The 18,218-nt window shown below is 37.6% G+C and overlaps 1 long non-coding RNA gene across 2 annotated transcripts in view; it reads right to left on the bottom strand.

Annotated features, from left to right (window-relative positions):
• LOC113946428 overlaps window positions 1–18,218 on the bottom strand; it is a 185,562-nt gene that overhangs the window by 136,467 nt on the left and 30,877 nt on the right. For both annotated transcript variants that reach the window (XR_003527425.1, XR_003527426.1), the window contains exons 2-5: window positions 17,124–17,209; window positions 8,811–8,899; window positions 8,595–8,705; window positions 8,299–8,358 (exon numbers count right to left, since the gene is read on the bottom strand). This is a non-coding gene — a long non-coding RNA (uncharacterized LOC113946428). The remainder of the gene's footprint in view (window positions 1–8,298; window positions 8,359–8,594; window positions 8,706–8,810; window positions 8,900–17,123; window positions 17,210–18,218) is intronic.

Consider the following 18,218-nt stretch of genomic DNA (forward strand, 5'->3'; position numbering starts at 1 on the left):
GAAGAGAAGAGAAGAGAAGAGAAGAGAAGAGAAGAGAAGAGAAGAGAAGAGAAGAGAAGAGAAGAGAAGAGAAAAAATGCCATGCTTTATTCTGTAGCTATCAAAGCTTCCTTCCTCTTCTTTTCCATGTGCAAGTCATTGCTAGAAGAGCCTCTTTGTCTGGGCCAAGAAGACTGGTGTAAGGAAAAGGAGATGCCTGGTTCCTCAACATGAGATCCCATTAATATTACTGATAGACTATTCTTTAAAGAGATCCATCTGTTTCTTATTTGGTATATTCAGAATAGTAGCTTGTTACATTTTTACAATAATCTGTGTGATCCAAGAAAAGCAAAACCTCATGTAATGAAAGAAAAAGAGAGAATACTTATTAAACAATCCCATCAATGCTGTACAACTTCAACATCCATCTCCAAAATGGCTTCAGCCTGTTCCATTTGCAGCTGTCAAATTTCTTTGCTTCAGGGGGAAGGTTACTTATTTCCCCTCAGTTTTCCAAAATATGCATAGAAGTGACATCTCCTAAGTACGTAATAAATCTTCTCTTCTTCTGAGTCAGTATGAAATGCTGCCCTTCATAGCTGCATTATGAACAACAGGTTTCTTCACTCAAACTGCTAAGCTGCCCTGCAAGAATTTAAGCTGAAGGCAGGATCTGAGGTATGATGAAGTCAGGTTAGGACCAATCTAAGATACTAGTAGGTATCTTTGTTTGGATAACTACAGAGCTGAGTGTGGAAGTACAGAAGACATGCTGCCAAAGGGGTCTGTCTTCAAGTATTAAGTATGTAATTTCCTAACAACAGAAGGGTCTTGTATTCAGCTTGTCCTATATATATAAGATTGCTCAAATATCTGAAACAGTCAGGAGCATAATTTCTTAGTGAATGTAGCCAATATAAAGTTATTTGGAATCCAATGCTTCTGTTTTATCCTAATAAAGAATTAAATCTAACTAGCCGCACTATTTTTCAGCACTGCCTCTTCTTCTGGCTGGTATTTAAATCAACATTGCAAAACATTATATGAGTTCTGAATTTATAACGTCATTTAATTGTATTCTACAATACAATGCAACTAGATGATCTTTAAGGTCCCTTCCAATCCAAGCCATTAGACGATTTTATTTCAATTTTTAGGATGCATGTTATCTATTGACAACATTCATGCATAAGTATTTATACAACATTTAATATACTATTTAAGTAAGGCAATAACAGGATAAAGTTGCAACAAATCAAACCTACTTCTGAACCAACAGTGAGAATACAAGACATATATATGATTAGAATAAAAGTTTAGTACTAAGACTAGACTTATGACAGTTTATTTGATGTTCAGAGACAATATTATTTTAGACAAGGTTTCTATGACACCTATTACTCATTTTATGTAACTGTAGATTCAAGACACTGCCAGGAGTTAGCTGAAGTCAGGCCAAGCAGACAATGCAGTTAAATGTCATTACCATTAGTCTTCAAATAATTGCCTTTTTTTAATTGCCAAATAAGTGTGCACAAGAAGCATTCTTCTTTTTATAGAGAAATACTTATTCCATAGTCATGAAGAAAGACAGTACAACTGATGTCAGCTAGCTGCTGCTGAAATTTTCCTGAATCTGCAGATGCTCCAAACACACAATCAGAAAAATCAAATTATCATCAGGATTCAGAAACAAGATGTGGCATTGAAACAAATTTTAGCAGCAGAACCAAAAGCTGAAGTGCTTCCTTTTCAGTTTTAAAATGAAAGGGCAGTTAGAAATTTTCACAGTGCTCAAGAGGCGCAGGAAAAAAAAAAATCTCCTGTGCCTTCAAATGCAAGCTGCTTGTACCAAACAGGAAGCGGAGGACAGACCTGCCCCCCGCCACAAGCCTCCACTTCTGCCTCAACTCCAAGTGCAAAGGGCAGCACCATAAGCCCCTGTTGCTCTCTACACCTCTGCCAAAATGTCTCCACTGATCTTCTACAATGCACTGGTGCTCAGTGAATCCAAAAATAACACTGGTGTTATGCTTCAAATTTGAGATTTGAAACAATGCAAAATGAACTGGTTAGAAAAAGACTGCTACTGATTAGTGCAGACAGCAAGGGATGAAATTCAGAATGCTTTATTAAAATGAAGATTAGTACAGGAGTAGGGCATTTAATTTTGGTAATATATTTGGCTAATGGGCTATTCCACTAGCTGCACTTTGTGCGTTGCCAGTTTGCAATATGAGTGGAAGGAGGGTCTTGGCACAGAACACGGAAAAGATCTCTGTTTTCCGAGGCTGGAAGAATAATGGAATGCAACTTTCAAAACTATTACTTAAAAAAAGATTCATCATGAAGCACCATTCCTCTCTGGGACTACAGAGAAGTGCTGATGCTTTGTAGAGATGACTGTTAATTCCTCCAGTTCAGAAGACTGATCCTCATAAGATATCCTTCTCAGGATATACAGACAAACTGCAATGGAGACCATGTATTTCTCTACAGTTGTCTAGCAATGAAGATATCTTTATTCCAGAGACAATGTTAATCAGTCTCCAGATGGGCCCTAGATTATTTGTTATAACTTATTATGCCAGTGGATAAAGACAGTTGCCCAAAATCTATGTCTCATTCAAATGCATCAGTGAGGTAACTAAGGCAATCCTAGCTTAGACTTCTGGAAAGTATTGGAAGCCTGGTTTTAGAGTTGGGAGTGAGGACAGGGCTTTTCTAGAGGAGATATGGTCATAACCAACAATTCATCAAAACTGAAATTATTCCCAGAACAGTTTCCTGTCCTCAAAAAAAAAAAAAAAAAAAGGGAAAAAATAGGTTTTGAAACTCTAGAAATATGCCATTTCAACATTTTTAAAACAAAAAGTCTTGGCTTTGTGGCTAAAAGCATCTCCTCCTGTCAAAACTTAATTTAGTTTATATTAAAAGGTTAAAAAAAGAAAAAAAGAGGTCAGCATTAGAATGAAATACGTTTGTTTGTTTCTTAAGTCACTCATATATTCACTGAGTCCCTTGCCAGACATAAAATTTCAAAATCAACAGAATCCTCATGGGACAAGAAAGCTATTTTCTCTATATCCACATAGCAAAGAGAACAGTTCAAGCTCTTCCCAGTTTCCTTGTTGTGTGGCTCAAAAATTACTTTTGAGAACCCCCCTGATGAATGGAAACAGTCTAGCTCTCCAACCTTTCAAATGTTTAGAGACTTCATAATTTTATTTATATTATTACACTTTTTAGAAGAGAGCCACATATCTAGACTCTAGGGAACTAAAATGGAGGAGTTCCTTCAGCCAAAACAACCCCAAATTGTTCTTGTAGGTTCACGAAATCAAAGTATTAAACATATACACCTATATTTTACTATGACCATTGCATGGTAAATAGATTAATGACTGTTGATGCTGAAACTATTACGGCAAACTAGGTTGTGGGTTTTTTTTAAAGGATAATGTATTTGAAAAGCCTAAGAGCAATCAGAGGCCAGCCTTCTTTTTCAGCATCCATCTTTTCCAATCATCTTTTCAAAACAGCACAAAATACAGTAGCAAGAGAAATTTGAACTTATTTGAATCACTGCAGGTAATAAATTCATGAAACTTAAGACCAGGAAAGACTGCTTGATAAAGCAATCTGAATGCCTCCATATGATAACCTATCAAATTTCCTCTGGATTCACTTATACTTTGCTCCCATCATTGTATCTGGTTGACACACTGGTTGGCTAAAGTATGTCTCCCAGCCAGCCCTCCAGCTGAGAGACAGTTGAGATATTTATTGAGGCACAACATATGTATGTAGAAGAAATTAGCCACTAAAGGACTTTAGACACTCACAGAAACAAGGGTAACTAGCCATTGGTTACAATCTGAAACCTTAAAAAAGCTCCCTCTGCAATTATACATATCCATTCTGGACACAAAATCGTCAGTTTTCCCTGCAATAGTTGAAAAGCTATACCATGATGTCTTTTCAGATCTTCTAGGATTAGTTAGGACATCCCAACTATGCTGTCCTAGCCATGCTGCCAAACCCACCTGACACTGAAGGACTATTTCTTCTCATGTCCAGCTGTTCAGTCAGGCACAGCTTTACCAAGCTTTCAACTGTCCCATTAGATTTAAGTTTCTACAGTGCTCAACATCCCAAAACACTTGAAATCTGGAGGGGGAAAAATGGACTAGCTGTTCTCAACTGGGGAAAAAAAAAATCTTATTTTAAGCAGTGTGCTAGATCAACTGCAAGGAGAAGAACATTGAAGTTTAGCTTAGAAATGGCCTACAATAATAAGAAGTATCCTAGAATTTCCTCCATGGATTGCCTTTTATTCCACTGAGTGAATCTAGCTTACTGAGTTCAGATTTTACAGAAACAGATCAGGTAGGGAAGCAGCAGTACATGTGCTTACTTGTCTACACACTCTATCATGAACTGAATACATCAAGCTCTCTGGGGAAGAGGAAGTGTCTCTTTGGTCCTCAAAAATGGATTTCTAATATTGTAAAATTATACTAGTAATATGAATTGTAATGACAGAAAAATGTAGAAACATTAGAGTGTAATTTTTTTAATACTTTGACATAATATATCCCAGATCAGGAGATGGATTCAGATTGGTGCTATGGTTATCACTACTTCTCAGGAGTTCTTTGTAATGGTATTTGTGCAACTATAGACTATAGCTCTTAAAGATAGAAAAGACGACATAGAATATTTCATATTATCTTCTCTGTAGTACAACCATATAATTTCACCCAGCTGTGTCTCCACTGTTTGCTGAAGCATACCATCCACTCTCAGTTTGCAAACTTCAAGAAATGGTAAGCTCACTGTTCCTCTTCATAATTTGTTCCAGTGGTTGATAATTTCTTTCTTAGCCACTGAGGAGTGTTACACTAATCTAGGTGGCAACCCAAAAATACTGGCAATAACACTGCCTGTTCAAATGATGATATTTGAGACGATATCCTTCTCACCAGGTCTGTTCACCATAAAAGCAACAAGGCTTTAAGATTTTATTCTTTTTTTAAGCAACCACTACTTTTGTGAACTTTTTGCATTTGTTTCTCATCATTTGTATTTCTAGAAGCTTATAAAATTTGGAGGGAAATCCATGTTCTGGTTTCCATCTCCATAGGCCACAATGCTTTCAAACAATGACTGATACTTTCTTCTGCAGCTTTCTGTGATTTCCATGCAGCTCTTTTTCAGGATAGAATGGAAGCCTTCTTCTCACAATGAAATTATTCCCATATGGACTCATAGCAGAAAAGGCATGAGAACTCCTGCACATGCACAAAAAAGGAACACGTTTCCAGATAAAATAATAGTCTGCATTTTTGCAGACCTTTCCATTTTCAAAGCATTGGACATGCATTCATCATCAGATATTAAATATTATAAAAGTTATTTTTACTAAGGTTCTGCTTGATCATCAGATTTAGCTACTGCTGTTCAAGGGGTGATAAAAACTGTTACATATGACTGACAAACAGACCCTGTGTGCACCCAAATTTGACAAGTACATTGCCAGCAGCATTCTTGGAGATCTCTCTCCCTGGAAAAGGGTTAGTATATGGAAAGAGTGCATCGCACAAAGGCTGACTGCTACCATATATTAAAACCAGGTGGTCTTAATGGGTGGGCTACAACGCTCTTATCTGCCCTCCCTCTGTAAATCTGTACTTACTTTGAAGCTTTACCCGTACAAGTTCTGAGTCCTTTATTAGAAGCTGAAGCTCAGCAGCACAGAGGATTAACCTTATTGTCTCACTCGTGACCAGACCTGTCTGAAGGTCCTTTTCCTTCTGTTAGAGGTGGTTATTAACGCAGAAGCCCTGTGGAGGATAATTCCCAGAATACATCCATACATGGCAATGGACCACAGTGCAGTGAGTCCTGAGAAAACCTGACAGCTGAGATAGTCCGGCAGCACTATGCAGAGAAGCTACTAAGGTTCCAAAAGAGGCTAAATTATGTTTTTATGGCCCTGCACCCAACCAGTCAGCCCTAGCTCTAGTACAGAGTCAACTTGATACAGCTCTACCTATTCAATGTCCATATCACCATCACTACAGCAACTCCATAACAGTGACCCGTGGCCAGGAACTGCCCACTGCAGTGGACTGTTACAGCAGTCAACACTTCAGAAATTAATGTACAATAAAGCTGTAAAGAAACCAAGAATGTACTTTTCCATTTCGTGTCTGTTACACTGACTGAGTGGGAAGCCTAAGTTTGATTGATTTGATCAAACTAAGCAATTCCAGCATCTTCTCCCTAATTTTAGGCCAAAGAAAATTGCAGCAATGCAGAAGTAACTGATAAATCAAAAGCAGAAAAATAGAAATTAAAGCTCAGTTCTGGCCTTTCATCTTTATTACCCTTCTTTATGTGCATATGGTAGGTGTTCAATTCTTTCCAAGTCTGTATGATATTCCCTTGTGCTTCAGAAGCAGTAGGGCTGTAGTTGTCTATAAAAAGGCAACTTAACAGTTTCATGTGACTGAGAGTTAAATGTGTTATTTGTTACCAGCTGGTTCAAGGATAGCTTGGGCTTTAAGTGATCAAATTGACTTTAAACCACTCGCGCATGAGGTGAATTCACATATAGAGAAAATTCTGTTGCAATATTTTATTTCGGAATTATGCCATAAGACTTTTTTTCTAAAACAATATTAAAACCAGAACCTATAACACAGCAAATGCAGACTGCATTTTTTTGGAAAGTTGATACCAAACATAACAGTAAATGAACCCTTCTCAAAGGTTGAAGTTGCTTTCATATAAAACATTTTCTGCCAGGAAATGGAAGTGGAATGTTGAACTAAGCATTTAACTTGAAAGAATTCATAGCACAGACTCCAATGGTTGCATTATCCTTTAAAAGAAAAAAAAGCAAAATGTTTTTATGAGTATATATAGCTCTAGTTTCATAAAAAGAGTATTATGGTGATGAGGCAAAATGAATCCCAGTATTTTGGGTGCTCCTTTTATTCTTCTAACAGCTCCTTCCCTGTCCATTAACCATTCTAAGGCAAGCTTTCACAGTATGGTTAAATTCATCAAACAGTTCCGCTCCCTTCACTTCTCTCTGCATCCTTTTTGCCTTGACATACAGGCCTATTCCTTCCCTTCTACTTTCTCTGATTTTCACATGGCTCCTTGGTAAACCCAACTGGATTACTAAACCAAGAGAAAACTATTCATGTTTTTATTTCGCTGAATTGGTTTTCTACCAGCAGGCAAGGTGAGCCATCTCTATGGGTGACACGGAAATTAGAGCTGGTGCAGAACAATGGCTGAGAACAGCACTCCTATTTGGGAGACCTCAAACCCTTAAAGCACCCATTCTAAATAATGGGATTGCCTCTTAAAAAATACACTTACTATTTGAGGTGGTGGACCTCTTGCAATAGATTCGCAAAAAAACTAATGAATGAAAGTAGTCCTACCAAACAGATTTACCACTTACAGAGACAACAAGATTAATGGCAAATATGCACCATAGAGTGGTTGCCCATTCTCAGGAGCAGACATTCCTGGATGAGGGTAGTGACCTCATGACACATCTTTGTAGTAAGCAATCAGAGAGTGTCTCATTTCTGGGCACAATCTTCTGTTTCAGAGGGGAAATAAAAAAATGCCAACTTTAAACAGTATCCTTGTACCTTGATTTTGATTCTATGATCAGTCAGGGAGGGAGAAAGCAACTCAAATGAGCTTGACATGTTGAGCTACTACTGATTTCCCAGATTCCAGTGTCCTCAAGTGTGACACAGCATTATTATTCAGTGTCCTGTATTTAAAATCAGAAGTGATTTAAGTTGGCTCTCTGCCATACCACTTGATGACATGCAGACACCATGTAAATAATGCATAACTCTGTGACCACATACTTTCATGCCACATGCTGAGAGAAACAGACAACACCTGCTATTATTATTAGCCACATCTTAGGTATCTTAGAAACGTGCAAAAGTAACATCAAAATTATTTCAAACATGTTGTAGGCTCCAGCTCCAAACTGCTTCATTAGAACTCAAAAGGAACCTGTGCATCCACTGTGGTTAAAAAGAGATTGCTAATTTACATCTCACATCCTTTAAAAGCCACCCTTCTAAGAATGTTTATAAATAACCAATACCAGAATTTCCACTGGCAAGACTTTTCTCTGCACAGTGTGGAGTGAAAAAGTTGTCATTTTAGAAGAAAGCAAAATCCAGTTCTAGACGGAAAATTCTAAATAATTAATATCAGACACTGCTCCCTACTAGCAGTAGCCAGTCTACTTCTACTCTTCTGTACCAATGCCACCAGGATGTGATCATCAAACCAAAGTGAAATTGTGGTTTTCACTGGGGTACACTGTAAAACAAAAATAGGACACCTAATATGCTACTTAGTTCTTACATGACAGTCTTGTATCATCTAAGTGTCATACAACCTCAGTCATACTGTGAGCAGACAGCAATATATGCTGCTTTTCACGAGGCATTTAACAAGATTGAAAGTATCTTATATCACTGGTACCCAACCATCATTACATGCATACTCTCTTCCTCTGACTGCCAAGTACAGAAAGGTGTTGATTATATTTTTACCTTTCCATGGTGCACAACAATAGAATACTTGCTCTTCTTCATTTCACTGAGCCTACGCTGTCACAGCGGGACTGTGATATGCATTCTTCCTCTGAAGACACATAGGAGTAACTATTAAATCAGGAGAGACAACAGAATAGAAAAAACAATGAAACATAGAAATCAAGTCTTTGTAGTTTAGAAATTAGGGTGGGTGTGTTGTTGCAGCAAACTCACCTCAATCCTCACTCTGTGGCCAATATTAGGGAATTAGGGAATTGCACCTATATACATGTAGTTCTCTCTTGACTTTAGAGTCGCGAAGTCTGAAATAAAAGAATATCTGGTTCGAAGCCACTGAACTGTGCAAGTAGATCATAATTTCTCAGGGGAAAATAGATATACAGATCAAAATTCCTCACCCAAATAAATTCCTTTAGAAGCTTTGTAAGACAGCAAAGATAAAAAGGAAAGGGAGTTCTTTTTTCTTTTTTTTTTTCCTTTTTTTCCAGCGACTATGAGACAGTCAGAGCACACAGAAAATTGTTTTATTTCTGCTCAAGGATGAATACATTGGACAATATTCTGTACTTGTCCACATTGCTCAAAAGGATCAGCATTTTGAGAGTCTCAAACCAAGACCAATTTTCTGTTTTCTCCATTAAGAAGACCAGGAATCTTGTGGTCTCTTTTCAAAGGAATGTCTTTGTCCAGAATCTTGCCTCAGAGATTTATTTTCACTATGTTATTTAGAACAGAACACTGGAATGACTTCCTAATTTCTTTAGCAAATCTGTTCTTAATCTACTTTATTCCAAGCATTTTATAGACAGTTTCTTACATGATGTTATGAAGTTCTGTAATTACACACACGCTGGTCAAACTTTCTCTTGACCAGAAAAGACTTGCAGTAATTCTAGTAAATCGAAAGGAAAAGTTTGGGGAATAGAGTAGGTTGGTTCAGAAGATAACTTACTGCTTTAGATGTGATTTCTGTTCTAACAGTTGCTATGGGTAATGTAGTTGCCCCTCACAGAGAAGTGACAAAGCCTGTCTTGTAGAAGTTTTGTACAGGTTTTGGGGTTTTTTTGCCTGGGGTTTGGATTTCACAAGGCTAACTAGATTGCCCTTGTCTAGGAAATGTGGGGGGTGAAGCCAGATGGTGTCTGTGTGCAAACTGCAAAGAGTGAAAACTGGGGAAGGATAGTGACTGAAAAAGGGGGAATAAAACCCACTGAATTAGATGAGTGGGTAAAGTACAAAAAGTTAACAAGAAGTCATGAAGTGACATGACAAAGGTAACGAAGGTTGCTTTTCACAGGCAAAGATGTATTTTGAGGGTAATAAATGGATTTGGATCTTTTTTCTAGACCCATTCAAAGCTTCCTTCAGCAAGGTTTTCTCTCTTCCTCCTCAATGGAAGTCTTATAAGAACTCTATTAGCTACAGAAAATTCCTCTAAATTCTTGTTGCTAGATATATACCTGCATATGCAAGAATAAAGAAATTATTTCAAACAAGTCCAGTACTAGACGAATAGCAAGTAAAAATAGCACAACTTGCATATTCTTACTAAGAGCTAGCTCAGCAATCAGCAGCACTGCCTGAACAGTCAACTATAAAAGTTCCCATTTTGCGGTAACCTGATTTGACTGTTTCCTCTACCAAAATGTCCTATTTCAGTGACTTAAAATGTATGGGTAAATCCCATATTTTGTGCAGCTGAAAGTGCATATACACTGAAAATCTGGGTAAATGTTAGCTACTGAGAGTAGTAATGAGCCTCTTCAGAGGAAACCGTGCACTCTTCCTGTCATCATGGTGGAGGAGGAAGGAACAAGGAAAATAGAGACTCTGCCACATTCAAAGTAAAGATCTTTTGATGGTAAGACTTTCTTGCGTTTTATCTGATGTCCATATTTACAAACTTGAGCACATGTGGTTTCACAGAAATGTTCAAAAGGGAAGATAGAGGTGATAAGCAGCACATGCATGACATGCTTCCTGTGTTTGTTGAGAAGGGTGTACTGGGTGCCAGGCCAAGCTGGTAGGGCAGCAGTGAGAGCTGTGGCACACGGTTGGTGGCACTATCAGAGCTATGGCAAGAAGCTGGGCGTAAGGGCACAAAATGCACACGTGTACATGAGCCCAATCAGAGTCCAGTGGCAGTTAATGTCCTTGCTATTAAGTTGTGTCATTTGCAGAGCAGTATGGTTTTTTATACATATTAATGTTTACTACTCTGTCCTTATGGTATTTTGAATATTTTCTGTGATAAAGAGTGTTAGATTTTTTTAAATTTTCTACTGTCAACATTTTAGTTTTCACATCTAAAAAGCACACACAGTTTCACACAGAGGTGTAATCTCTGCTTGATTGTTTACCATTCCAGTGCTATACCCCTACTTATCTGTTCTCTTTGGCTAATGTGGCTTGATGATTTCACTCTGTGTTTTCCCTTTTCAATTGTATACATCAGATAGAAGATATTCATACTTCCCTTCCATCATGTGACACATTTTCATAATGCAGAGTGATAATGTGGCAGACTTATTTTTGCAAAGAATTAGCCTTGATCTACTCTCTACCATGTCTTAGAAACTAGCACTAATTTCTATAGTACAAATTAGGGAATTCAAGGTATGGGTGGCTTGAAAATACTAAATTCTATGTGTTAAATTTCCTTAAAAATTCAGTCCTCCATCTGAAAATTCATTTGTTATTTAAGGGTAATTCCATTTCTGAAATAGCCTCTTTAAAATTGTATCTGCTTCATCTCTGTGCTAGCCTGGTCTCTCTGATATGACTGATGCTTTGGAAGGCATTGCCGTGAAAGGACACTATGTTTGCAGTAGTGTACTTAAAAGCTAATGGTCATCTATCTTCTCTTTTACAGCATGTGCTGGGATAAAAAATGGGGAAATCAGAGGCTTATGGAGGCTTCATGGAAAAGAGGTGAATCAGAGTTTCACTGAAAACTTTTTGAGGTTGCTAGGCTGCAATTTTAAAGGTGTTCAGTGTTGCAGATAAATGTATACTTAGCTTTCTGTAAAGAGCTTAGATATCTTAACTCCACTTCAGCTCAAGGTGACTGCTTTTAGACTCCTCAAAACTGCAATAGGCAACTACTTGAATGTTAATATACCCTTAAAAATCTGAGCCCCAGGCCTTGATAACCAGTAGTCTTAGCCTGCCAGCTCAATTCAGTCTTGAACTCTCTACCGTATGAGTGTTGCCTGCCTACTCACTTGAAGTAAGTCATTACCACCAATCTGAACAGTAACTCAGAAGTAATGAATGGGAAATATCTCTCTTGGCCTATATTTGTTGTTCTTGTGACATAGAGGTAAAAAGCTAACCATACCTTTATAACCTTATTACCCTAGCCTTCCAGTCTTACCATCCTTCATACCTCTAATTAAGCATGCAAAAAATAAATATCTTACTGACAGTCTTTCCTCAGGCTTGGTATGAGTGATCTGACAACATCCAGAATATTCCTTCGAAAAAAGATGTTGTGCAACAATTTTTCATTCAAAGATTGTTTTTTAATTGTAAATATATATTTTTTAGTTTAAAAAAATATTACAACATCTGAGCTAGGATCAATGTGTCTGAAACTACAGCAAAACCTACACGATCTGGTTACAATACATAAAATTAAAAAAAATTTGCTAGCAATATTTTTTTAAAAGGCAGAAGAATTTGTGCTTTTAAGATTATATCAGTGAAAGATCTAGCAAGCAAAAATGTTTTTCTTTTCCGTTCCAACCAAATCATACATTATTTGGGGTAGAAATTTGGCAGGCAACTCTATTGTATTATCTCTACATTGTGGCTGGACTGATTTCTTTATCCTTTTATGATAGATGGATGTCTAGCCGAGCCCTGAATATCTTCAATGGTGCTGATTCCACAGCTTCATTTGGCAGCTGGTTTCCTTGGCTATGAGTTCTTATGTTTATAAACTTTCCCCTGATTTATAATTCTAATTTTTCCCTCACAATGCTTAAAGCTGCTTCTTTCTGGTTTGCTTGCTTGCTTGCATTCTTAAGTAATGAGAATAATCCAATATTTTCTCTTTTTCTTTTACTTCTTATTGTAGAAAATAAGAGGCCACTCTAAACCTCCTGGAATTAACACAATTGAAGTGATCTCAATTCAGCATCATACCATGAGCCTTATTTTGCAAGCCTACCATCACTTTTCGTACAGAGCTCAAAATTTAGACAACTTTTTAAAAACAAATATCTAAAACCAATTACAGTACTTCAGGACATGACCATAAATGACCATAAAAAAGACTAAAGTTTTCACTTCTCATTATGTATATTTCCAAGGATTATGTTGTATAAATTGTTACACTAGCTGATTGTGTGGACCTTTCATCCTAGAAAATTTAAGAGTTTGCAGAGCTGAAAAATATCATTGTTGTGAAGAGAATTACATTGATTTTTGAGACAACAGTTGGAGAGACTAATTCTAATCAACAAAGAAATTAAATAGTAGATCAGCATCACTGCTAATCCCATCGAATTGGGAGGCTGGTGTCTCTGTAACCACTACAGTAAAGTCAAGGAAGGAGAGATTTATTTTAGAGAGAGTAAAGACAAAGTAAGAAAAAGAACAGCAGGCTGTGAATTACTACTTTTGAAAATGAGATACTTTTAGGAGCTGATGGGGGGCCCAAAAGTGGCTTAAATATTTTGGGAATGTTTTCTGCATTAGAAAACTACAGTAGATTGTTAGCCAAGCAGCTCCAAGCTGCATCACTCATTAACAGTTCATGGCTTTGGACCCTGGGATAAAGGAGGCTGAACTGCATCCTGAATGCAGAAAAAAGTGAAGTGACCTAAGTCCTCCAAACAATTCCCACCTGCTAACAGTTTCTTCCACAGTATGTGCAGAGTTTTGTACATTCCCTCCCAAGGTGCCTAGTCATGGTCCTTGGCGCAGTATAGTACATCTTTTCTGGATAAATTCCATTAGGTGCATTAGAACACAGAAGCCTTTTGGTAGACCTAGCTGTGGTCTATCATTAAATCATCATTAAATCAAAAGTAGTAAGTATCTGATAGCTTTTGGCAATTCCTCTAAACACCTGTTTATCCAGTCTTTGAACAACTCACTGCAAGTGACTGGTCATTGCGGCTTCATGGGTCAGACAACAGGATGCACGAACACACAAGGAAAGATGGATCGGGATAGTATGACTCTGGGAGTCTTTTCTATTAACAGGATCAGCACTTAGTTCCAACTGTGTTTGCTCAAGCTTTCAGACACATCACATTCTCATATGACTACTGGGAGCTGTACCAGAGTCTGTTCCATGCAAACATTAATCTAATTTGCCAAGGCATTCTCACACTACTAACCTGGCAAGAATCTTTCTAGTTACCATGTAATCATTTACATTTTGTCAGTAGTTACACACTACCAAATGTGCCAAGACCATTCAAATATTTTTGACCATTTCTCTAGTTCAGTTCCAACCACGTAAAGTAACTCAGCCAAACCCAATTATAAAAGAACTGCTTCATTTGGCCATTCATCCCTTGTAGTGACAATTAAATAAGTTGTTTTAGAGTAGGAGTGTTATGGCCACTAAACAGAAAACTCACAATTATCTCAGAGCTGACCTTGTTTGCCTTTTAGCCACTATGCCATTTCCTCTGAGCTGTGAGCCCTTTAACTCCTGTATATGCATCTGGATCAGCATGTTCAAGGAACACTTAGTTCTTCTTTTCATTGTAGGACTGTCACTTTTAGAACATGAGAAATGTGGTTCCTTTTTTAAATAAAGGAAGTCTGAGTAATTCTGTGAAGCCACAAAGACCAAACTCTGTATACACACTTATTTCAACACCTTACATCATTTCAGGCTTTGAAGTTCTGATGTCCAAAATGACATTACTAAAATGATAGCAATTTTAAGCTGCCAAGTCCATCTAGGAGAATTGCTTTCCTGACACTGAGGACAAAATTTCCCAAATCAGAATACTGCAAGTTTTCTTGAGAAAACAACAATATGTTGTGTCTCCATCTGTCTACTCAATAATTTGCTGATAAACATTACTACAAACCACTTGGCAACATTGCTTCCATGTTGAAGAGCCACTAGATACCATCTGACATTGAGAAAAGTTTGGACCTACTGGGATACCTATTTTTGCATTTAGATTTGCACCTCCCAGTGGATCATAACTGTAGGATACCACATACCTGTGTTTGTTACCTGGAACATGTAACTGCAGTCCTTGAAAGAAGCAGACAGAAAAGCCTGCTCTCTGATTGAACCATCCTCTCAGGCATAACTGCATTAATGTGCAGTCTAGAGGAATGCCACCTTGAAATCATTCCTACATAAAATAATTGCGTGGCCATTACAACAGCTGGCACTGCAGCAGGAGACCTCGCTTCTGGGCTGCTGCTGCTGCCTGTTACCATTCAGGTAGTATCAGGTTCAGCCAGTACCAAAACACTGAAGCACAGGCTTCAATGAAAACAAAAGTTAATCACAGCGACCTTAAGGAAGCAACTAAGGACTATCTGCATAGAGGTGGCCAAACCTCTGGTAGTACAAGCTATCCCCCTGAGCCTTGCAAAGCAACAATATATTCACTATGTGCCTTAGAAAGCCAACAGATATATGGGAGATCCAGGATCAAATAGAAGGAGAAGATAATGCTGAAGATAATAGAAGGAGAAGATAATGCTGAACCTATCAGGTCCTGGGACAATCTGTCAGCATCCATTGCAGCAGCAGACATGGGTGCTAGTACACCATGCTGTTCCTCACTTTCTGAGCAGGACACCTTGCTGGGAGGCTTAAAGTGCTCTTAGATGGGATAGCCAAACTTCAAGTCCTACTGAGTCACAGCCTACAGACTCGCTCCTACTTCAATATCACATTTAAGGGCAATGACAGTTCTAAGGCCAGAATCCCCTATTAAGCAAAGGGAATACTCTCAGTGCTATTTGAGGTTCAGGAAGACAGGACCTTGCCACCTTTACACCAAGCCAGTTAAATATGGTGACATTTCAGGTATGAGCAGCTTTTTTGATATGATTTGAGCATGACAGTATGTATGTTTTTAGGTGGCTGAAAGAAAAACAATTGAGCCAATTGATTAATTTCCTGAATGCTGCCTACGGTTCAGAAGAATCAAATTCTAATTTGAATGAAGTGTCAGGGAGACTAGAAGCCTTGTTAATACAAATACCTACATAAAGTCACTAATGTAAATGAAATAAATTGCCAACAATACTTTCAATTCACAAAGAACTTCATAGGTGTGATTTTAAGAGAACCTAACTCTGACCATTTAAGTTTATGGTAAAACTTTCACTGACAACTGCAGAAGCAGGCTGAGATTTCACAGAAACTTCTTTTAAAGAATTTTTAAACTTTCACCTCACTGCTTTAAAGCCTTTTGCAAGCACATCCACCTCAGAGGTTTTATATATCTGGTAAAGATAAAACATATGACAAAGAAATAACTTGTTCTAAGCCACAGAAGAAATCTGTGTCTGAGCTAAAAATTGGACTCAGAACTGATATCCTGTTCTTCTTTGTGGCATGGGAAAATCTTCTCAGAGTTTTCAAGACCACAGGACAGAAATGTTACTATCTATGAGTTAAAGTTGTTTGACTTGTTTATGAAGAAGTGACCATGATGATACTTGTAGCTCTACAGTTTTCCTTATTACAAAATGGAAGATAATTCTTATTTTAAAGCATCCATTCCAGCTTAGTTAGGCTGAATTTTAAGTGTTTAATGCATTTTAAGTACAGATCATAGAAACTGTAAAAAATCTAACTTGTTTAACCAAACCTTTCAGCTGTAATGTTTAAATACTGAAGGAAAAAAGATCAATAGACACAACAGAATCACAGAGAAAACACTTCAAGTTTCCTTACTATTTTATACTAAAGAAATCAGAAAGATGAACAGATTCTTCTCCTTGAAATGCTTAATATTCTCTCTGAAAATAAACAAAACTTTTATAACTACATGGGTGATTTTCAGCATGTGACATCTGATAAATGCCAGTTCTTGGGGAAATGATGAAACAGTGTATAAAATAATAATTAAAAAACAAACAAAAAAAAACCCAGAGAAAAACAAAGGAAAAAAAAAAACACAAAAAAAACCAGAACAACAACAGAAATTAGACAGTGAAGAAATGGCATTGAGGCAGACTTCAGGAAATATATTTTCTTTTCCAGTGTTACATTCCACGATATTTTTAAATCACAGATATTGAAAACAGATTCCCATACAATTTTTAATCAGTTACAGTAGCCACCAGGGTTAGTGGTTCCTAACATGTGGCAAAAAATATAATACTTCTAACTCAAGCCATGTCATGCTGGTATTTTAACAGCATTCCTCATGCTATTGTTACAATTCCATTAGCTGTATGGCATTTGATTCTTTCTGAATGTAAGAAAAGAGTATCTCCCTTTCTGATGTTTACAGCAAGTAGTATAATCATAATAACCATGGTACTTTTCATCCCAGTATCTCAAAATACTTTGATTCTTACCCCTGATTTTGGAGATGGAGAAACACTTAACTCAGAATCATGAGATGTCTCTCTGGAGTCAGCCACCAATAAGGTCACCGTAGGGCCTAGAATGGAAAAATCACCAAAAAGTAGCACTTCATAAACTTTATAGAGCCCACCTGGTGTAACACACGGAAGACTTATAATTAGAATTATAAGTCGCCATCACCTCCCCATGATTTCACAGTGGTGCTGCTCACATGCATCTCCGGGACACCATTACTTCCTCACCCTGTAGCTGGGATCCCAACTCAACAGATAGTACATAGCTCTGTAATCCCCTTAGAGGTGACAGTATCCAGGGGAAATTCTGAAGAGTGGCAACTGTCCCCCACAGAGGCCAGGGAGAAGGATGCTCCCCTGGAAAGCTGATGCTGTGGTCCTTTCGCTGTCACTGCAGACTGTGCCTCTGGAGAGAAAGGGGCACAGCAATGCTAAATCTTATGGGGATGCTCCCACGCACAAGCCATGGCCCACCATGTCTCATATGTGGAACATGCCAGTCCACAGCCCTGTGATTTGCATCAGATTCAGATATTAGGAATCCACATGCATTGGGGCAGCCTGTTAACTCTTATAAAAAGAAACTAAAAAAGGTATTACTCATTTATGAGACATTAATAGTTATTTAATGGAACTTACTGTTTATACAAAACACGTTAAAATAAATCATATTAAAAAAACCTACACGGTTTCATAAGTGCCTTGAGTCCAATATTTAATATTTTAAAACTCATTAAACACTTCATTTAACAATGGAGTTACTAGAACATTGAAATAAAAGCTAGAAAAAGAGACCTGAACTATTCATTGAATGGTAACAGAAAGAGATTCTGAAAGAGATCCTGAAAAGCTTGCTGCAAAGCTAAATCAATGTTTTTATCAGAAACCATTCCTAGTTAGCTATTACAAAACAAAACATAGCTACATATAAAACTTCAAAACCAGAATTCCTGTCATTAACACAGAATATTTCAGAAGAAGCTGCAAATTCCTTAAGAGGTGTCATTTACAAAACTGGATGGGTTTTCTGTTCTCCATTGACAGTGCTAAGAGTACCAAGTGGCAAATTAC

The sequence above is a fragment of the Corapipo altera genome, unplaced genomic scaffold, assembly GCF_003945725.1.
Source record: "Corapipo altera isolate COAL_440 unplaced genomic scaffold, ASM394572v1 48b, whole genome shotgun sequence".
NCBI lineage: Eukaryota > Metazoa > Chordata > Aves > Passeriformes > Pipridae > Corapipo > Corapipo altera.